Source organism: Mus caroli, chromosome 1 (assembly GCF_900094665.2).
Source record: "Mus caroli chromosome 1, CAROLI_EIJ_v1.1, whole genome shotgun sequence".
NCBI lineage: Eukaryota > Metazoa > Chordata > Mammalia > Rodentia > Muridae > Mus > Mus caroli.
Window position 1 is genome coordinate 72,504,677 of NC_034570.1, and position 23,301 is coordinate 72,527,977.

General features: G+C 39.5%; 1 long non-coding RNA gene across 1 annotated transcript in view; it reads right to left on the minus strand.

Annotated features, from left to right (window-relative positions):
- The window catches only part of LOC110304318, a 362,919-nt gene extending 340,687 nt beyond the window's left edge, over positions 1 to 22,232 (minus strand). Inside the window, exon 1 of the long non-coding RNA XR_002379061.1 lies at positions 21,867 to 22,232. This is a non-coding gene — a long non-coding RNA (uncharacterized LOC110304318). The remainder of the gene's footprint in view (positions 1 to 21,866) is intronic.
- Positions 22,233 to 23,301: the final 1,069 nt, after the last annotated feature.

Here is a 23,301-nt window from a genome sequence, read left to right on the forward strand (position 1 = left end):
CCCCCTCCCCCTCCTCCTCTCTCCAGATGAGGATGTAGCTCTCTGCTATTGCTACAGTATAACAAAAGTTCCCTCCATGTTTCCTGCCATGATTATAATGGACTAAACTTCTGAGCCAATAAGCAAGCCTCCAATTAAATTTTTCATTTTTAGAAGAGTTGCCTTGGCCATGGTGTTTCTTCACAATAATAGAACAATATCTAAGACAATCATGTCATCAAATATTCTTCAGGTAAATATCTTATTATATTATTTAACTAAGAGAAAATGCATGTACCACAGATAGAATGAGCTCTAGGGTAAATATGGACTCTAAGTGGTTCTGACATGTTATTGGGCATTCTTCTCTTGTAACCTGAGCCACTCTGATGGAAGGAAGATCATGGAAATCCTCTGTACTTCCTATACATTTTGCAGTGAGTCTAAAATTTCTCTAAGTCAAAATCAGTTGAAAATTAGTGAGAGAGTGAAAGCTAAGGCTGTAGTTCAGTGGTAGAGTGTAAAGTGTTTCTCTAATATACGTGAGACTCTGATTTTGATCTCCAGCATTGAAAAAAGGCAACAAAACAGAATAAAATATCTATTTTCTGGACCTTTGCACCATCTGATTTTTCCCAATCCACATAGCACAATTACTTCATTCTTGAAAAGGGTGGGGGCTGTGGCCATTAAAAATCACATAAAAACCCCACAGATCCACAGTCCCAAAGGTGGGTCAGGTTACTCTCCTTCAAACCTCTTATATTATTGTTTGGCATTATTATTGGTATATATCAGTGTGTTGCCTTCCTTGGGAAAGCAGGAACCAAGAAAACTTTACTTGCAGTCTGGGTAGAGAGACCTTCAAGAGGCCAAATGAGTCCAGAGAAAGATGGAAAAGTAACTGGTAAGGGTCAGTAAATATTTTTTTATACAGGGCCAGATACTATTTGAGGTTTTGCAGCCTATACTGCTTTGATTGCAATCCTTCAACTTTTCTGTTTAATATAAGCATAGCCAAGTGCAAAATGCACAAAAGAATATATAGTATTGTTCCAATCAATCTAAGTAAATGCTACTTCTGAAATCAAGCAACGGGTCTGACTTGACCTGCAGTTTATAGAGTGTAAACTCCCATATTAGAACAGAGAAATAGGCACTCACTATCTAGTCCATCAGAATAATAATGGCTGTGTTGTCTTCCAGTGAACACTTGAAATAAATGTAATCTGCTCAATTCCCTACTGATAGACATTTACAGCATTTCTCATCTTTACCATCAGGAACAATGTGCACAGGGTAACCCCATAGCATGTGGGATAAAGTATCTGAAAGGTTAATTTCTGGAAGTAAACTTTCCTGGACAACATGTATATATATGCATCTGTAGTTATGACCAATGGAAAAGTTGTCCACCTTAAGAATGATGCTGATTAAAATTCTGAACTACAATTGATGAGACTATCTTTTCGATAGATCTTTTCACATGGAACATGATAAAATATTTGGGGGTTTTGACATTCTCAGCAGAATGGAAATGCACAAAAATTTAGCTCTAAGTTGTAGTGCTTGTCTGATGAGAATTTTGAACAACTGTTCATAGATCTTTCCTGTGAATTGTTAGTCATATACTTTGTCCATTTTTCCCTTAGCCAGTTTGTTGCTGGCCATTTTCTTCTTGATGTCTCCATATTAGAGATTAGTATTTTGTGATATAAATAACATTTTCTTTTCTTACCATGTGGTTTGATTTGATGTTACTTTTATTTTTCTTTTTTATTTTATTTTAATTAGGTATTTTCTTCATTTACATTTCCAATGCTACCCCAAAAGTCCGCAAAACCCTTCCCCCAACTCCGCTACCTACCTCCTCCCACTTCTTGGCCCTGGCGTTCCCCTGTACTGAGGCAGATAAAGTTTGCAAGACCAATGGGCCTCTCTTTTGGGTTTAAATGTGAAGAGTAGGCTCACAGGTTGAAGTACTTGATACCCATTGATAATGAAGTTTGGGAAGGTTATGAAACATTTAAGAGGTGGTGGCTTACCAGAGGGAATAGGTAACTGGAGGCTTGCAAGCTGAAGACTTTCTAGCATAGCCTTACTTCCTGCTCTCTCTCTCTCTCTCTCTCTCTCTCTCTCTCTCTCTCTCTCTCTCTCTCTCTCTTGTAAGTATAGATAAAATTCGGCTTGCCCCATTTTGCCACCATGCCTGTGGTGTCACATGCCTGTCATGCTAGACTGACTACGCTCCACCCCCCAAACTATGTGGCAAAATGAACCCTTTCTCCCTTAAATTTCTTTTAAAAGGGTATTTGAAAATGCAACAACAGAAAATAATTGAGACATAAAATTAGTACCAAGAAATGGGGTTGTTATTATAAACCTGGCTATATGGTTCTTACAGATTGTGGGACACATGTGAAAGATTTTGAAACTATGGGCTAGGAAAGCCCTTAAATATTGTTCAGAGTGTAATGGGCCATTCCAAGGGAAAGGCAGAGAAAAATGAGGACTTTGGAGGCCTGGCTCATAAGTTTTCAAAGTGGGGATCAAAGACTGTTGAGAACAGAGTTGGGGGTCATCCAGGTTGTAGGAATCTTCTATGCAAAGAAAATTAGTAATTTTTTCCTTTAAAAATTAATTTTTGAAACAAAAATTGGAATTGTTTGTAGATTATTCTGCTGTGCATTGTGAAGTATTGGTTCACAATACTATCTAGTTTACCCAGTACCTTATGGGACAATATATTTTCTCTATTGACTTACAAGCTCAATGTTTCCTTCCTCTGGCTTCTGCTCTCTATTTGGTTTTGATTCTGAAATTGCTATTCTGTACCATAAGTCTGTTTATATACACACACCACCCCATTTAGTCAATAACATTATCTTTCTTTCTGTTTGGTTTTGTGCTATTAAATGTTCTTATGCTTTTATTACCCCATTTATCCATATTAAATTATATTGTTTTGTACCCATTCTGGCATCAGCAAGTTTATTCTGCCTCCAATGTATTTTCTTTTCATCCAGCTTTTTTTAGATGTTATAATTTCGACATTGACAAAGAATTGATGCTTATATTTCTTTTCTGCCCTTTTAAATTCTACACTTGAACAAATATTAGTTCTATTTCCGAACAATTTAATCATTATCACATCTTTTTTTTTTTTTTTTACCAGTTATCCTTGGTCATCTCATCTTCATGTGACCCAATCTGAAGATTAGATAAAGACGAAGATGTACAGATAACAAATGTGGAGGTGTAAAATAATGACATGGATTTTATTATTCATAAATGGATCATGAGTCTTAAAATATGAAAGGAAGGATGTGAGAGCAGAATTGGATTGAAGTATGTGAACTTTAATGAGCAACATTAGAATTTCTGTCAAGAAGCAAGAACTGTGGTGTAGATGAGTAGGAGATTCACAGAGAGGTGGCTGGTGTCAGAGAGGGGAGCAGCTGATTTAACTTACAGCTTCTGATACCAGAGGTTAGAAACACCTGATTGATCTTAAGGTCCAGGTTATGAGTATGCAAATGAATTCCAAGAGTTGAGAAGATCTTTAGCTGTAGAGAGGTTAGGAGGTAGAGGACAGAGTAGGGAAATCATTGACACAGACCAATGAGATTGCCTGATCCAGGAATACAGCTAGGACTGGAGTCAGGGGAAAGGCTCCTGCCAACATACCCAAGGCTTTGATTTGGAGATTGCTGGAGGTATGTGCATCCGAGGACAAGCTTTCACTTGAAGATAGAAGGATAATGATCTGAAAGTCATCTTAGGGGGAAAGACTGCTTCTATCTTGGCTAGGTTAGACTTTTATACCAAATCACTAGGCTTACTGGTAGAAAAGACTCCTCTTTTTGCCAGTGTTTGAGTCTGGGTTGTTCAAAATCAAGGTGAAAGCACATTCCACATCTGGTTTACAAATGGCCATCTTCTTGCTCTGTCTTTGCATTGTTGATCAGTTGCTTAGATATCAGGAGGGTAGAAAGACCTTGAGTATTGACTCCATCTTCATAATCTACTGCTAGACACACTAAGGCCTAGAACAGCAGTCTCTCTCATATTACTGCTCAGAGGAATGGAACCTGAGTCATATCTTTTACCTTGAGAGGAGACATAACATTCTTAACCGTTGCAGTTCAATGACTACATAAATATGGTTTGGAGAGCCCTGAAACTTATGAGATTACTGACCTGCACAAGGCCATCTCATAAATGACAAGGCCATATCATTATCCCTCCTGTTAGAATTATCCCAAATGAGACTATCCATTACCTAGACAGAAAACATGCTTTCCAAAAGGCTGTCTGCTCCAGAAATCATATAAAACCCACCCCAAATATGGAGTGATACAGTGGGCTTTCTGGCCACTCCACTAGTATTCTCTAAAGTGTTCTACGTCCATCTTTGTATTCTCTGCACAGCACTCTGTATGCTACTTGTAAATTCTTTTTTATGGAGATCCCAAGGCTCAAGAAGTTGAGAGGACTGCAGAATGAGAGGCTCCAGTGACAACCTGTAGACAGCAGGGAGAACATTAATCTTACTTCTCTATTTCTATTTCTTTTTAAAATAAGGGCTTCACTCTCATGACTTTATTTCCTCCTAAAGACTCCACCTCTTGATACTAGTACCTTGTGGTCTACAATATCAGTGCATGACTCTGGGAATGACATAAGCTTTCAGTGCCCGATCTCTGTGTCCGTGATCTCCTCCCTCTCCCTTGAGTGCTAAGGAAGCTCTAAGGAAGAAGGTGGTTGGGGAGGGGAGTCTCCCTGGGACATGCCAGGTTTCCATTTCAATGAAGAAAAAGAAGAAAAACTTGCATCACATCATGAAGAGGCCAGAGATGAAAAACTTTTGTTTGGCTTGTGGTGAAGAAGAAGCATCAGCTGGCAGAGTTCAGGAGGAAAATTAATGGAGTTGGGTTAAAAGAGACCAAGAGTGCCAGTGGCAACAAGTGCTTGCTCCTGGGAGAACCTGCATCCTGGGCAGACTACATTTGCAGATATTAAAGACAGCAGATGGAACTGTGTCCTTAGGGGTTGTCATTGTTTGTGTTGATATTGCTTATTATATGCAGTTTGAGGGATAACTGCTGTTTTAAATTTTGCTTGTTTCCTTCAAGAATTTCATAATATACATTGCATCTAAATCACACCTCTCCATTGCCCCTCCTCCAGCTCCTCCAGTATCTCCGCACTCCTTTCCAAATTCATGACCTCTTTTTTAGTTTTTAATCATTAGATATATTAGATATACATACTTTATGAGCAACCCACTGAGCCCAGTTAGGATTGCTTAAATGTGCGTGTGTCCAGGGCTAATTTTGTGTTATAAGTCAATTGGACTCAATGTTCCAAAGAATAATGTAATCAAACTACATTAGAAGTAATTGAGTAAATTGTGTGTGTGATTTACTTACTTATTTCTCTCTCTCTCTCTCTCTCTCTCTCTCTCTTTCTCTCTCTCTCTCTCTCTCTCTCTCTGTGTGTGTGTGTGTGTGTGTGTGTATGCAGATACTCTCAGGGTCCAGAAAAGGATTTTGAACCAATGGAATTGAAGTTACAGTCAGTTGTGAGCCACCCAGTGTGGTTCTTGGAACTGGATGTGGAATGTGGGTCTTATGTAAGAGCAGTGTGTGCCTTTAACTACTGAGCCAGCTCCTTTACATCTCTCTTTTGATAATAGTTCTTTTCCAAATTCTTAGTTGGATTTCATCTATTTATTTTTAAATAATATTTTATTCTTTGTAAACTTCATTCATACAATACATATTTCTCATCTCCATCTACCATTAACTTCTTCTAACTCTGCATGATACCCCTACCCTCACTTTCCCAGCTTTGTGTCCTTTTGTTGTTGATATAAATAGACCTTTGTATTAGTCAGGGTTCTCTTGAGGAACAGAGCTGATAGAATGAATATAAATAACATATTACTAAATATATCATCAATATAATTATTAATAACATAACATCATATATTTATTACACAATATAACACATATACACATATGTATATACATACATACATACATACATACATATATATGTATATATATATATATATATATATATATATATATATATGTATATATATGGGATTTATTAAGAATGGCTTATAGGCTGTGGTCTAACTAGTCCAACAATTGCTGTCTATCAATGGAAGGTTCAAGAATCTAGTAGTTTCCACTTCTCAGTGGGTACATATATTAGCCCAGAAACTTAGTATACCCGAGATAAAAGATACAATTTGCAAAACACATGAAACTGAGAAGAACGAAGACCAAAGTGTGGACACTTTGCCACTTTGCCCCTTCTTAGAATTGGAAACAATCACCCATGGAAGGAGTTACAGAGACAAAGTTTGGAGCTGAGACAAAAGGATGGACCATCTAGAGACTGCCATATCCAGGGATGAATCCCATAGTTAGCCTCCAAATGATGACACCATTGCATACACTAGCAAGCGTTGGCTGAAAGGACCCTGATATAGCTGTCTCTTGTGAGACTAGGCCAGGGCCTAGCAAACACGTAAATGGATGCTCATAGTCAGCTATTGGATGGATCACAGAGCCCCCAATGGAGGAGCTAGAGAAAGTATCCAAGGAGCTAAAGAGATCTGCAACCCTGTAGGTGCAACAACATTATGAACTAACCAGTACTCCGGAACTCTTTACTCTAGCTACATATGTATCAAAAGATGGCCTAGTCGGCCATCACTGAAAAGAGAGGCCCATTGGACATGCAAACTTTATATGCCCCAGTACAGGGGAATGCCAGGTCCAAAAAATGGGAATGGGTGGGTAGGGAAGTGGGGGGGGGGTATGGGGACTTTTGGGATAGCATTGGAAATGTAATTGAGGAAAATACGTAATAAAAAATATTAAAAAAAAAAAAGAATCTAGTAGTTTTTCATCCCACAGGTTGGATGTCTCAGATAGTCTTCATTTTACACCAGGATCCCAAAAAAGTAGACTCTAAAGGATGCGAAGGAATGTAGTTCCTGGCTAAGCAAGCAGGCCAAGAGACCAAGCTTCCTCTTTTCATGCTCTTTCTATAGGCTGCAAGCAGAAGGTGTGGCCCAGATCAAAGATGGATCTTCCCACCTCAAATACCTTAATTAAAGGCATGTCTTCCCACTCCAAAACATCTGAATTAAAAGTGGGTCATCCTACTTCAAATGATTTCATTAAAAAGAAATTCCTCACAGGTGTACCCAGGCACTTGGTTTGTAGTTAGTTACAGATCTAACCATCACACTCTCTGATTCTAACTAGTGCTGCGAGCTTTTGCATGGATATGTGGCTGTCCACTGGACATGGACAATCCATAACATGGCCCATTCCCCTATAGAGAGTGGCTTTCCCTCCCTCAGCAACCATCAACTGCCAATAGCTTCAGGGACTCCCCTATGCCCTATTCCATGCTAAATTTCTTTACTTCTGGCTTGATGGTGTGCTTATCAAATTATTGAAATATTTTCCTGTACTCTTTATAATTTATAACAGCTCTCACCAAGAAGAGAATAGAAAAATAAACAACTGTGTTGCTCTTTTATTGTTTTTTGCTCTGACAATTATGTGGTCCATTTATATTCACTGTACAAAAAGTCTGCAGTGTGTAGAATTGGAAAGGTGTACAGAAAGATAATTCTGGTACCACAGCATTGAAGATAGTTACATAGTAGCATCCCAAATAAAAGGCTTGGATTTGAGTTAAGGTGAAAAAAATGAAAATGTATGTGAAGGAGATGGAAAGGTTGCTGTGAGTTTGAGAGCATCCTTGGCTGCATATTGAGTCCCAGGCTATCCAGGGCTATATAGCAAGATGCTATCTCAAAAGTGGGTTGGAGAGCAGGTCAGGGGGAGGGTATAGGGGACTTTCGGGATAGCATTCGAAAAGTAAATGCAGAAAATATCTAATAAAGTTGTTTTTGGAAAAAAAGAAAAGTGATAGATAGATAGATAGATAGATAGATAGATAGATAGATAGATAGATAGATAGATAAAAAAAACCACAACCAACAGGAAAGGACAGCAAATATGTAGGTTTCTTGATATAATGCCCAAAGCACCAAGTAAATAGAAAAGAAATATATTACCCTTGTGACCAGGAATAGAGCTCCTATCTCTCTTCAGCCTATGCAAGGACGAAACCCAATACATCCCTTTTATTGATGATGTCACATAGTAAATTTTTTAAAAGGAATTCATCCTGCCGTTAATAAAGACTACCTTTAATAGAAGAAGCAGGGCAAAATGATCCCCCAAAATGTATCCATGTGTCTTTATCATTTCTTTGTAAAGATGTTGCATTGATGCAAGTAAAACTGCATGGTTTTCAAAGATAAACCAAGTGAGAAAATAACTGTGAGAAGTCAAATAGTGATTTAAGTATTTATGTGTGTTCTGCACGTATGTACGGGGATGTACCTGTGTATGTGTCTGTATGTGGTGTGTGTGTGTGTGTGTGTGTGTGTGTGTGTGTGTGTGTGTGTGTGTGTGTGTGAAGGAAGTAGAAGATTGCATCAGGTGTCATTTCCCACTGTCTATTTTTTTTTCTTCCAGAAATGGCCTCTCTGTGTAGTTTGAACTTTCACCTTCTGGACTAGGCAGGAAGCCAGCACATCCCAAAGATCTTTGTCTGGCCTTCTTAGAGCTGAGTATACAGACATTTATAGGTATACAACTGGTTATGTAGGTGTTGGAATCCAAGCAATGTTTTTCATGACTGTGTAGCAAACACCCTTAACTACTGATCCATTTCTCCAGATCTAATACTTTAAATTGTTAAGTCTTCTAAAATATTTGGTGTTAGCTTTGTATTATTAAGTAGAACTGTCATAATTTTTTAAATTTCAAAAATATATATTTAGTAGAAAATTTATTATATCCTTTTTTTATTTATTAGGTATTTTCTTCATTTACATTTCCAATGCTATCCCAAAAGTCCCCCATACACTCCCCCACCACTCCCCTACCCACCCACTCCCACTTCTTGGTCCTGGCGTTGCCCTGTACTGAGGTATATAAAGTTTGCAAGACCAAGGGGCCTCTCTTTCCAATGATGGCCGACTAGGCCATCTTCTGATATATATGCAGCTAGAGACATGAGCTCTGGGGGCGGGGGGTACTGGTTAGTTCATATTGTTCCACCTATAGGGTTGCACACCCTTTTAGCTCCTTGGGTGTGCACTTTCTCTAGATCCTCCACTGGGGACCCTGTGATCCATCCAATAGCTGACTGTGAGCATCCACTTCTTTGTTTGCTAGGCTCCAGCATAGCCTCACAAGAGACAACTATATCAGCAAAATCTTGCTGGCATATGCAATGGTGTCAGCGTTTGGAGGCTGATTATAGGATGGATCCCTGGGTGTGGCAGTCTCTAGATGGTCCATCCTTTCGTCTCAGCTCCAAACTGTGTCTCTCTAACTCCTTCCATGGGTGTTTTGTTCTCAAATCTAAGAAGGGGCAAAGTGACCACACTTTGGTCTTCCTTCTTCTTGAGTTTCATGTGTTTTGCAAATTGCATCTTGTATCTTGGGTTTTCTAAGTTTCTGGGCTAATACCCACTTATCAGTGAGTACATATCATTTGAGTTCTTTTGTGATTGGGTTACCTCACTCAGGATGATGTCCTCCAGGTCCCTCCATTTGCCTAGAAATTTCATAAATTCATTCTTTTCAATAGCTGAGTAGTACTCCATTGTGTAAATGTACCACATTTTCTGTATCCATTCCTCTGTTATAGAGGAGAAAGTGGGGAAAAGCCTCGAAGATATGGGCACAGGGGAAAATTTTCTGAACAGAACAGCAATGGCTTGTGCTATAACATCGAGAATCAACAAATGGGACCTCATAATATTGCAAAGCTTCTGTAAGGCAAAATACACCTTCAATAAGACAAAAAAACCACCAACAGATTGGGAAAGGATCTTTACCTATCCTAAGTCAGATAGGGGACTAATATCCAATATATATAAAGAACTCAAGAAGGTGGACTCCAGAAAATCAAATAACCCCATTAAAAATGGGGCTCAGAGTTAAACAAAGAATTCTCACCTGAGGAATACTGAATGGCTGAGAAGCACCTGAAAAAATGTTCAGCATCATTAATCATCAGGGAAATGCAAATCAAAGCAACCCTTAGATTCCACCTCACACCAGTCAGAATGGCTAAGTTCAAAAACTCAGGTGACAGCAAATGGTGGCGAGGATGTGGAGAAAGAGGAACACTCCTCCATTGTTGGTGGGATTGCAAGCTTGTACAACCACTCTGGAAATCAGTCTGGTGGTTCCTCAGAAAATTGGACATAGTACTACTGGAGGATCCTACAATACCTCTCCTGGGCATATATCCAGATGTTCCAACTGGTAAGAAGGACACATGCTCCACTATGTTCATAGCAACCTTATTTATAATAGCCAGAAGCTGGAAAGAACCCAGATGCCCCTCAACAGAGGAATGGATAAAAAAATGTGGTACATTTATTATATCCTTCTAAAGTTTTAACCTATTCGCTCTATGTAAGTCTTCTTTAGTCTTAATCTCAATAGATTTTTTCTTTTTTATTAGATATTTTCTTCATTTGCATTTCAAATGCTATCCTGAAAGTCCCCTATACCCTCCCCCACCCGCTCCCCAACCCACCCACTCCTGCTTCCTGGCCCTGGCATTCCCCTGTACTGGGGCATGTAATTAACACAGTCTTGAGCAACATTATCAGAGCCAGTGTAGAGAAGTAGAGAACTTACTGATACAGTGAAACAAACCTAAAAGATGGCCAAAGCCCGTGATTTCCAGGATCCTTTGGTCTCCTGACAATGGCTTCTTTTAAAGAAACAGACAATCCAGAGCTTGAAAACCTTGCTTTGTGGTGAGAGAAAAAAATTTAAATTGTAGTTATGTTTGTTGATATAGCCCTTGGCTTTTGTTTTTACTGATAGGCCAATGTCTTCAGCCTTGGAACAATTGTGTCTACATTGATTACTGGAAACCTGGAAAGATGCATTGGATTGTTACTAGGAAGGATATGTTTTTTTTCTGGGGTTATATCTGGAAAGATATCATCACAAAAATCTGTGTGCTATAACTAAATGACGAGCTTTCCTTTGCAGTTGCCATAATTGTAACCATGGGAGCATATGCTGCTTATCATGATGAATCTGGCTCTAATTATCACCAAAAAGATACAGCTATGCATGCATGGTGTTTGTTTCTCATCATGCGGTATGCAAATGCTGAGTGTCACTTCTTCTGTCCCATATGTTCCTTTTAGGATCCAACACTAACATATTAGACTTGGCCCCCTTGACAAACCATCACTATCCAAATCCTCATATAACTAATGGTGTAAGATTTACTGAATTGCTTCTAAAAATCAATACTATGGATTGTATAACATATGTCTATTATTGGAAATTATAGAATATGTTTGTGTGTGACATTTTGGTCAAGTTAGTTATGTTCAATGAAGCACACATTGAGACAGAGTTCAGGGGAGAAATAAAAACATTGATTAGGCATCTAAAATTGTGAAAAAGACATGTAGGTAGACTTTGTAGAGAAAGCGGCCAAGTAATATGCAAAGCTAGACTGTTTGGCTGAAGGAAAGTTCTGGAACAAGTGAGGACCCCCAGTGTATCCTGCACTGGGCCAGATGCAGATGGCTCTGAGGAGAACATGGCGGGTGAGAAAATGGCTGTGGGAAGATGGAGCTAAGGTGCTAAGAACTGAAGACTGTGTGCTAAGCACCCCTCTATAGCTAGTGCTTATGAAGGAGAGATGGAGACTGTGCTGAGTATCTGCCAGATGACAAGCTGGAATAGAGCAAAGGACATAACAAATGTATGTATACTTGCTCTACTTCCTAGGGAAATCCACTCTTCTCTCTGTATTTATGTCATGGTCATTTCTACTGGATAGGACAGTGTTGACAAATTGGTTAGTAATTAACAAAGGGGTCAAGAAGGAATCATGAATCCAGGCTTACAGTTGTATGGGCCACTTCAAAGGCTCCATTAACGAGTAGGAATGTGTTCTAATATGGAACAAGATAGTATGGATATGAATTGATTTTGAAAATATAGCCAAAATGGTATAAGAAGAACTTTCCAGGAAAGAATTGTAGATGTCATTCTATTTATATTACTGTTCTTTAGACTATGAAATTTTTTCAACTACCAAAAGAAGGATATGACATAAAAATTAAAATAGATTTTAGCTGTGACGGCTTACTAGGTAGACAAAATACAGAACAAAATACAGGTTAATAATGAGAGTTTTCTTCTCAAGACAAAGAAGAATAAAGAACAACAAATTAAGCCTAGAGTAGATGCCAAGTGACAAGCTTAGTGTTCTCTGCATCAAGACAGCTCACCCTGACTTCATTAGCCTAGGTACTCTACTATGGCCACAGCATAGACTCCCTTGTGAAAATCATCTGTATCCATGAAGGCTTCTTTTGGACTTGGGAGTACAGTGATTGACTTGGAGTCATGAAGTCAGCACTGTTCCTGATGTCAGACCTATACTCCAAGGGAGAGATGGTATATTGGGAACAAGAACACTCAAGTTGCCACCTTTAACGTTTTTATGCTAGGGTTCAGCTTTCTTGAAACAGTGTTCATTGATGTGCTGAGGACTTAACAATTGGTTTATCCAAATATACACCTATTATCTCACAAGTAACAGCAAAACAAGCCAATATAGTCAATAGGCAATGGGTTTTCCATTCTCTTGAAATGTAATTAAATTGTGAATCTGTGTAGGAGCCCTTTAAAATAATGATCCAGTACAACCACCTTCCCAATAAATATCCTTCTTCCTTTCCTTCTGACCACTGAGCACACTCCCCCTTTAATCTGTGATACCCAGTCTATAGGTCTTGGATGGTGATGAACACTTCTGTGTTGGCTATGCTAACTTGACACAAAAACTAGAGTCATCAGAGAGTAAGGAGCCTCAGTTGAGAAAATGCCTCCATAAGATCCGGCCGTAAGGCATTTTATTAATTAGTAATTAATGGAGGAAGGCCTAGCCCACTGTGTGTGGGGCCATCCTGGGCTGGTGGTCCTGGGTACTGTAAAGGAGCAGACTGAACAAGCCAGAAAGCAGTACCACTCAAAAGCCTCTACATCACCTTCTGCTTCCAGATTCCTGCCCTCCTTGAGTTCCTGTCCTAACTTCCTTTGATGATGAACAGTGATATGAACATGTAATTCAAATAACCCTTTCCTCCCCAACTTCCATTTTGGTCATGTTGTTTCATTGAAACAATGGGAACTCTAACTAGAACAACTCCCATAAGAAGCTTAATTTATGGGTAGAAATAATCCGCCACTGGTAAATGAAAAACAAAAGAATAGCTATTACCAAGCAAGTCTTCCAAGCCTTAAAAATACAAAAATTGGTCAGAACCCAAATGTTTCACTTTTTACTGAAATAACCATGAAGGAGTCCTCTGTGCAATGAGCCTATTGAAGGCACCAGAGCTATGAACTCTGAGTCTGAGCTGTTCCTGGAGACAAATTCTCCTGATGGTTCTTTTATCTACTTTGAATTGTATTTCTTATCTTACTTATACTGAAATGGGCCCTGACTATTGAATACTTTTACATGGAAGTGAATGAAACATGTTAGAGCAGTGTTGTCTAATATCCTAAGGACCTATTATATGTGCTTCACACAAAACTAGACATTATCAATTATTTGTTTATTAGAATATCTGTTATTTATTTTTGATAAATTCATATATCTTTACCACATTTACCTCAACTCACTCCTCATATTCTTCCAGATACACCCAACACAAACCCTCCTACCTTCTCTCTTTATTTCTTTCTCCCCCTCTCTCTGATAACCCATTGAACCCATTAGTGCCATGTGCTATAATGTTGACTGATCTTAGTTTTATATTATGCAGGTCTTATATAAGTAGCCACACTGAAGCCAGTTCATGAGTACAATGCCCATGTCATGTCATGTATATTCATATATAATATGTGTGTGTAGATTTTATGAGGAAGAGATAGAGACTAAAATATGTTATGAGATTCAAATAATATCTTGTCATTAGCTACAGAACTATCTATACCCATTGTATTGTAGCATGCTGCCTTCTTCCATATATATAAAAGAGAAGGGTCTGTAGACTAGCCTTGAAGACAATATGAGAAGAATTTAAGGAACAGCAAAATCTTTTGCTAACAGAGAATAAAGCAGGCTAAATGTATGTAGGTAGAGATAAAGGGGAGTCCAAAAGGAACTTTAAAAGGTCTGTAGAACTGGCCTGTCTTGATCTATGCCCAGACACCAGGAACCATCCATTCCTGTCCGGTTTCCAGCACTATTTCTGTATAGGTAAGGTTTCTGTTGCTGTGATAAAATACCATGACCAAAGGCAGCCTGGAGAGGAAAGGGTTTATTTTGCATATCCTTTTACATCACAGTTCATCATGGAAGGAAAGAAGTACAGGAATCAAGGCAGGAATCTGGAGGCAAGCATCAATGATGAAGTGCTGCCTACACATTTGTTCCATATGGCTCACTCAGCCTATCTTCTTATTGCACCCAGGACCATTAGCCTAGGGATGACACCACCCACAATGGGCTGGGCCCTTCTAACAAATCACTAATTAAGAAAATTCCCTATAGGCTTTCCTGCAGCTGATCTTGTGGATTCATGTTCTCAATTGATGTTCCCTCTCCTTAGATGAATCCGCTCGTGTCTAGTTAATATAGCTAGCATAGTAGTTTTGTTCACTCTTACCTGTATAATAATTCTCTGTTATCTCTTCTAATGAAAATGGTGAACTGAGTTGTAGGCTGGGTTGTACAAAATGCTTTCAAGTTGTCTACATTTTAGTTCCATTCTTGGTTCTTCTATCAGTGAGCCATAAACCTCTACTTTCTTTTCTATAAAAAGGAGATAGACTGTCAGCTGCAGCACTTGGAAGAGCAGGCCCCTGTATCTCATCTGGGCAGCAGAATAGAACTGGTCCTGGTGGTAGGGAAGCAGGTATGTGTGCCCTGAGGGAAGAGGGCACAGAGCTGGTCCTGCCACCTGCCACATGTAGTCCATCTGTGGTGTGGGTGCAGGAGTGACACCCTCCCTCTTTCCCTTCTCCCCTTGTCCCTTCAGTAGATGGAAGAGCAGGCCGTGGAAGCTGAGAGCAGGAGAGCAAGCCCTGCTTTCTCACTTGTCTGTAGCACTCAGGAGAGCAGACCTTGTACCATGCCTGGACAACACAGTGTAGCTGGTCTTGATAGCAAAGGCTGGGGAGACAGCCCCAAGGTGTGAAAGCAGGAGAGTTGTCCCAGCCCCTCATAGGCTGCAGCACTTGGGAGAATGGGCTCTGTACCCGAATTGGTCAGCACAGTGGATCTGGCTCTGGGGATGTGGATATGGCTGAGCTGCCCCAAGGGCATGAGAGCAAGAGAGCTGATTCTGCCTCCTGCCAATGGCAGCATCAGGTGATCTATCTAGAGCAGTTCTGGAGAGTTTGTCCTGGTGATATGGATAAGGGAGAACCTGGCGGGGAGGGGAGGAGGAGTGACCACCTCAGCAATAATCCAGTCCCAGATTCAAAACTATGAATTGGCTTACTCCAAAATCTATATCAACTGCAAATGGTTTGGATGAATGAAGGGTTAGTCCTGCTATTCCAAAGCTGCAGGATCACACGGAAACAACAGGATAACCAGGAGGAGTTCCAATGACGATCCAATATTGATGGTATCAGAGAAGCTAGAGACCAATGACTCACTGCAACGAACATTTGCAAGTGAAGATATGAGGGCAGAGGGATTTATTGTGGGACACAACTGCTTTCACGATGAGATGTTTTCTATGCGTTTTGTTTTGTTTTGTTTTTGGTGTGTGTGTGTTATTTGGGGGGAGAGGTTGCAAGAGCTAAGGGGGGATATGAGGGGATTGGGAGATGAGTGGGACTGGAGTGCATGATATGAAACTCACAAAGAATCAATAAAGAGTTCAAAAACAAAACAAAACAAAACAAAACAAAACAAAACAAAACCATTCAGGCTATAAACCTCAGCACTTAGACAGTGCCACCCACCAAAGCAAAAACAAGGACCTACTTAATCAAAGTCCATCGTTCTAGGAAAGTGTTTAAATGTACTACCCTGGCTTTTCGGCTTCTGTAGTTCTGCTTCTGGGTAACTGTTCTTGTTAACTGAAGTATGACAACTCAGGTCATTGTTTTTGTGTTTAATGCTCAGCCCAAGAAAGGTTCCGGGCTAAACTAGCATCCTGAACACCCAGAGTAATCTCTGTCCAGCTAGTATAAACTTTCTATTGGCTGAAAAAAAATGGTGGGGGAGCAGCCCAGAGCTGTAATAATGGGCACATTGAAAAAGCTCAAAGGCAGATCCCTTCTCACCTTCCTTACAGATTTCTAAGACAAAAGCAACTTTAAAAAAGATTCATTGCAAGGAAAGGCAGGGCTCAGACGTTGAGTCCTTGCTGCCCTTGCAGTAGACACCTCTGGTTTCCAGTACATGTGTCAGTCAGGTGGCTAACAAGTGTATGTAACTCCATCTTCAGTGAATCCAAAGCCCTCTTCTGGCCTCTGTGCACACACACACACACACACACACACACACACACACACACACACACACCTACCTTTTGTTTTTGTTTTTTTTAGGTATTAGAAGAATTATTTTAGAAATATACTCTATAACATCATACTTACCTGTTGGCTTTCTATATTCCTAATGAATAGTTTTCTATTCCATTTATTAAAGCTTTATTTACTTGCAGTGAAGACTTGGGAATTATTCTACCTAAGCTGAGCTCTGCAGTTACATTGACACAGAAGATAATCTGTCCTGGCTGCACTGAGCTAGAAAATAGTTCATTCTGTCCTATGGGCTACTTGGTAATGCTGTTTCATTTATAAAAACAGGAGCAAACTACACGGAAGTATTCCTAAAAATAAATGCTTTCTCTTCTGTTAAGAATGGTATCACATGGCAGCTGGGATAAATGGGCAGAGTGTTCCCTCTAATTTAAAATAGAGATATAGCTGTGTAGACAATACAGATGATAATTTTAGCTTTCAAAATATATATTCATATCTGACACTCATTTGACAATGTGATTGGCACTTTTTAGGCTTTATACGAAGTAGCTAAGCACAAGTAACAGCTAAAGAGGAAAGCATATTACAAAAAAGGAACAGAACCCGTGAAATGAATAGGTTCTTTCCCTCTTGGTTCATAGTTTATGTTTTCTTGTAAAACTTCTGTTGACTGGCATAACATTATAGTCAGGAAGATAGTTGGGCTCTTTAGAAAGTTACCTATTTGCATTCTTCTACATACTAACCACCAGTTGAACCAGTACAATTTGTTGAAAATGCTATCTTTTTCCACTAGATGGTTTTAGCTCCTTTGTCAAAGATCAAGTGATGTGTGGGATCATTTCTGGGTCTTCAATTCTATTCCATTGATCTACCTGCCTGTCACTGTACCAATACCATGCAGGTTTTTTTTGTTTTGTTTTGTTTTGTTTTTATCATGATTGCTCTGTAGTACAGTTTGAGGTCAGGGACAGTGAATCCACCAGAAGTTCTTTGATTGTAGAGAATAGCTTTCACTATCCTGGGTTTTTTGTTATTCCAGATGAATTTACAAATTTCTCTAACTCTATGAAGAATTGCATTGGAATTTTGATGGGGATTGCATTGAAACTGTAGATTGCTTTCAGTGAGATGGCCATTTTTACTATATTAACCCTGAAGGAAAGGACATTCAGAGACTGCCCCACTTGGGGATCCATCCCATATACAGTCACCAAACCCAGACACTATTGTGGATACCAACAAGGGCTTGCTGACAGAAGCCCGTTATAGCTGTTTCCTGAGAGGCTATGCCAGTGCCTGACAAATACAGAAGTGGACTGAACCATTGGACTGAACTCAGGGTCCCCAATGGAGGAACTATATAAAGGACCAAAGGAGCTGAAGGGGTTTGCAGTCCCACAGGAGGAACAACAATATGAACCAACCAGTAACCCCCAGAGTTCCCAGGGACTAAACCACCAACCAAAGAGTATACATGGAGGGACCCATGGCTCAAGGCACATATGTAGCAGAGGATGTAGACTTGTAGGTCATCAAAGGGAGGAGAGGGCCTTGGTCCTGTGAAGGTTCTATGCCCCAATGTAGGGGAATGCCAGGACATGGAAGTAGGAGTGGGTGGGTTGATAAGCAGGGGGAGGGAGGGATGAGATAGGGGGCTTTCAGAGGGGAAGCCAGGAAAGGGGATAACATTTGAAATGTAAATAAAGAAAATATCTAAAAAGAAGTAAAAAAAAATAAATAAATAAAGTTACCTATTCATCTTAAAGAGAGCTGCCTTTTTATTTTCAGTTCTTTCATGAACTTGTTTTCTTTTAAAAACAAGGCTTCTTAGACTCAAATTTTTACTACCTTCAAATAGTTTCCTTTATTCTATGATGCAAAATAATTTCTATTTCCTAATTTACTTATTCTAAATTTGCTTAATATGCACAAAAGAATGGCAAGCTATTTGTGTGTGGCCCTTAGTATTGATCAGTGCTGATGTGACCCAGCTTCTGTGACTTAGTTTGTTGATTTAGTTCAGGAAATATATTTCAAATTTCTAAGCCTCAGTTTCCAAGTTTCTAAGTGTGCGATGGGATAGTATTAAAGATTAAATTATCTAAAAAAAATTTTTTTTTTAATTACAGTAGACGCTATTGGTTGTATCCACACTGAAGTCTTTTTCACTCCAACCCCCTTTTCCCTCTCTTTTGGCTTCTGCAGGGAAGAATCTTAGGAAGGCTGTACATGGTGAAGGACTTCTCTTCCCAATTAAAATAACAAAGCTTTTGTTCTGTTCCCCCATCTCTTATTTCAGAAGTTGTGGTACACAAGAGTAAAGGTAGTGCAAAAAGGAAATTAGAAAGAATGTGCTCTGAGATAATGAGATAAAGAATGCACCTATGCTAATTACCTCAGGACCTGTTAGGTGAGATAAATAGCCTTGACTAATACAGTCACCACCAAGATTTATGGGACTCATAAAAAGTTGTAGAATTTCCATATGACTTAAGAGCAAAAGTGACCTCCACAACATAAGAATATTCAAATAAAGTAACTTGTCCTTTTACCTTCAATATGAATAAACACCACTAGTGAGTAAAGAAGACTCCGTGTGTGTATGTTTGTGTGTGTGTGTGTGTGTGTGTGTTCAGGTACACAAGGACACATTTGTGTGAGTAAATCAGGTGTCAGTATTGGGTGTCACCCATGTTGTCTTTGAGACAGAGTCTCTCACTTCCTCAGAGCTTGGTCTATGGCTGCAAATATAAACAATATCTAGACATCAGTATATTAATTTGTTTTCTTCCTCAATTTACTTATGCCTCTTATTTCTCTATGTGAGGAAACCCATGGTAGTTTTTTTTTTTTTTTTTTTTACTAAATTTGCCCCCTTACCAAGGTATATTGAATAACTCTATGTGTTTTTTTAACTCCAAAACAAATATTATTTTTGAAGAATGAGGAAAACACCATCTGTGAGAACTGAAATAATATTAGCTATTTTTTTTCCTATTCTCAAAGCACATGAACGTTACATAAAGAAAGGAGAAAACTGATTAGTCCCAGGCTGACTTTTTTTGGTGCCAAATAAGTATGCTAATTCTGTTGGCTATGTTGAAAGACCCTGAAATCAGAGGTTCATGCAGGGATCTGTGAAAGACAGACTACTAGTTTGCATCTGCATCTGTACACGTCAGGCCCTGGTGTACTAAAGATAAGTTTGGATGCTAAAGGAGAAATGAGAATGAAGAAAGTTGGAGAAAGACAGACAGACACTAGGCAGAGCATGCTTTTCTAACTTTAATTTGGAAGTAGCTGAAGGTTTGGATGAGTCTACGATGATAGTACAGTGTCTACTTAGAGTGCCTCACACATCATGCTTTTTAAAACACATTCACATTAGTCTTGTGTAATCTCCATAAAAGTTCTGAAGTTTCACTGTTGAGCAAGAATACTCGAGGTCAAATACGTCAAGGGAATGAGGCAGGGGCTGCTTGCAATGGCGATGATTGAGAATGCATTTGATACAGGATACAGCCTCAATCCACGGAGAGGATCAAGCATATCCATTTAAAGTCAAGTGGGCAAAGAGAGATGATGGCTGCTGTGGGAGCGAGTTGTTCTTGTGCTGAAAATGGGCAAAAGCTTTATGCTTTTCTCTATCAGATACGGAACCTGAAAACAAGGTTTGCCTCTGTTATTCTAAGTTTAATCGCACCCAGGCACGACCTTGAACTCCTGGTTCAGGGAGAAATCTTGAGGCATGAGAAAGAAGTTAAAAGTAGTATAGAAATGTGGTCCCACTCCTAACAAGCATCCATGAGCTGCAAGCAGCAAGATAGAGAGAAATTACATTGTTTCCTACAAAAAAAAATCTCTTTGTATTGTTGAGCTGTTCTCCTTCCTTGTTATCCTTGCAAATGTGCAGTGAGACGCTGTGTACAACATACTCCAGGCTAATGCTAATAGTTAGCAACAGTCACTGTAACTCCCAACCTGTTTCCACATCAGATTTTGTCAGAATGGAAACATACTCTCCTTAAAGAAGGAGGAATGCTTGCAAGACTCAAGAAACTAAGGAAATGTCTCAGGCTTATCATGTTCTCAAACTTACAAGACCCAGGAAGCTCAGAAAGTCATGAGATTCACAAGGCTCTTCTCGAAATTATAAACACACTAAGTGCTGGAGAAGAGTCGATTCTTCAGGGGAGGGAGCTGTCTACAGGTTGTGTGTGGAGCTTGGGGATACAGCTTTCACAAGCTGTCACCTGTTACCAGAAATAACCCCATAAGTAACCCGCTTCCATATTCCTGTAAGTAAAGTGTATTAATTCATTGGTTCACTGGGTAGAGATAGGTGGAGCTCTTTCTTTGGTTTATTGTTGGCACCCTGTCTGGGGAGAATGGCGTTTGCTCATAAGTGCCCAGAGAAAGTCACACAAGAAGTTACCAATGCAAGTATCATTTTTGCTCCATAGCAGAAAGGAAAACCTTTATGAAATGAAAGTGCCTTCCATGTTCACCCTGACTATTAACTGTCCCCACAATGGTCTTATACTGATTATAAAAGGAAGACTCTGAAAAGAAACATAATCTATACTCTCCTTCTGTCCCATTGACTAGACGAGAAACATGCAGAATTTGAACTTCAAACTGTTTGGTACTCTGTCACTTCTCTTCTTGGGGGAAAAGAAAGAGGATAATTTTATATGTAGATTTTTATAAACAAGAATTTAAAGAAAATGAATTGGGTTTTAAAAATTTAGAAGTGTCTTCCATTTGTACAAAGTTGTTGTGCAAATTGAAAATTATATGGTATAAATCGTAATTATAGTGAAATTAAAGAAAGAAAAAAAAAACAGTTTTCTCTTTCTGACTTTCTGTAATGTAACCTTGCCATCAATTTGGATTGGTCTCTTTTGGAGACCATGTAACATTTGAAGGGCTTTTTCTCCCGTCAAAATTCCAATGCTGTAAGATACTTTTTCATTTGATCGAGATATATTCGATTTTTTAAAAATTGAACTGAAAATGAGCTAGCAAGATAAAGCAACTTTCCAACCATTTCCCAAGTGAGAAGAATCTATTTCCTCTTATTTGATGAGGGATATCAGGCAAGGGGAAGGTCCAGGAACTGGGAAAAAATATGCATCTCTAGGAAAACTAATAGGTATTCTCAACACCTTTGAGGAAGTCAATAATGATTTTTTAAATTCTCTTTGTATGTTAAAGAGAGATCACAAAGCTTGGTGTTTTCAAGATCAAACAAAAAAACATTACCTCAAAACACGGGCTCCTTGCTCTTGGCTCCTCCGTTGTTTTTCAGTCTCCCTGTTGCCTGCTCCTTTGATAGATGTTGGCACATCTTGCTTTCAGCTGAGTCTCTGCTTCTGGAAACTGCAGCAGGAAGCACTTGGTCAATTGCACCGGGTCTTCTTGTGATCGATTGAGGCTCTGGGCTTCAAGCTACACCATTCTTCTTTCAAAACTCATGAAATAAGCACCTAAGAAAAGGAATGTCAGCTCTGCCTTCCGTAGCAGCAAGGATGTTTGTGAAACCGTCTGAAATCAGCAAGTCCTCGTGAGAAGGGGAAGGTATACATTGTTCTCCTTAAAGCAAAGTCAGACTGTTTTCAGTAAACAGTTTGAAGCCTGTCTGGGCTCCACTGGGCTACACAGTTTTAACTTCCTTCAGCCACCTACCAAGCCACTTCCCTTACTTGACAGTTCTCCAGTGACTCTCGTTCTTTCTTCCCTTCCTTTCTTTGTCATTTTGCTTCTTCTGCCCTCCTTCTGTCCATCCCTCCTGTCAAACAAAGAACCAACTCCAACCTCAAAGGAACAAAAGGGATGGCTTATTCTGGAGCTAAATTTCAGTGTTCATGACCTAGGGATAAAGATTCAGGATTTTCCAAATACCAAGTTCCACTAATGTAACAGTTTCATGAACTTTTTTAGAACCAAGAGAGTCAAAGAGTAGTGCACCTTTCAGGTACATTGGTGGGTGCGTCAGGTTAGAGCAAAACGGAGAGAACTCATTTACTGAAGATGCTGCTTGATAATTCTGGACCCTTTGGTTAGTGGAAACTGCACATTCCAGGAGATTTACCTAGTAGTCAGAAACATACTAGCTTGCATACAGAGAGAGGGGTGGCAATAAATAGCTATTAAGAAGATTTGGGGAGTAAAGATTTCTCAGGATAAGTTAGCATTCTGCTGTCTACACTGTAATTGCTTCACATCATTGAAGTCCTAATAGTCAATCAGCCATCATAACCCCAGCGTCTGTCCAGAGATCCCCTCCGTCCCTCCCTCTGTCCCTCCCTCCGTTCCTCCCTCTCTCTTTCTTCCCTCATTCCTTCATTTCTTTCCTTCTTTTCTGTTTTTCCTCCCCATGGTAACCACAGTCCATGGAATATACTAGCTCTTCTTTCCTTCCATTTTTCTTCCCATTTTGTCTCTCCTCTTCAATTTACCTTCTTTCTCCTTTCTCTTAGAACTTCACAGGATCCTGTTCCCCACCTTTGTGCCTGCTGTTGGAGATAGCATTTTTTTTCTCACACAGAAATTAAAGAAATTTGATGCCAATGCTCTATGGGCACAAATAGAATACACATCCACCAGTTAACATGAAGGGCCAAGGCTTGGGACACCCTGTAGTGAAGGGTGTGTGTGTGTGTGTGTGTGTGTGTGTGTGTGTGTGTGTGTGTGTGTG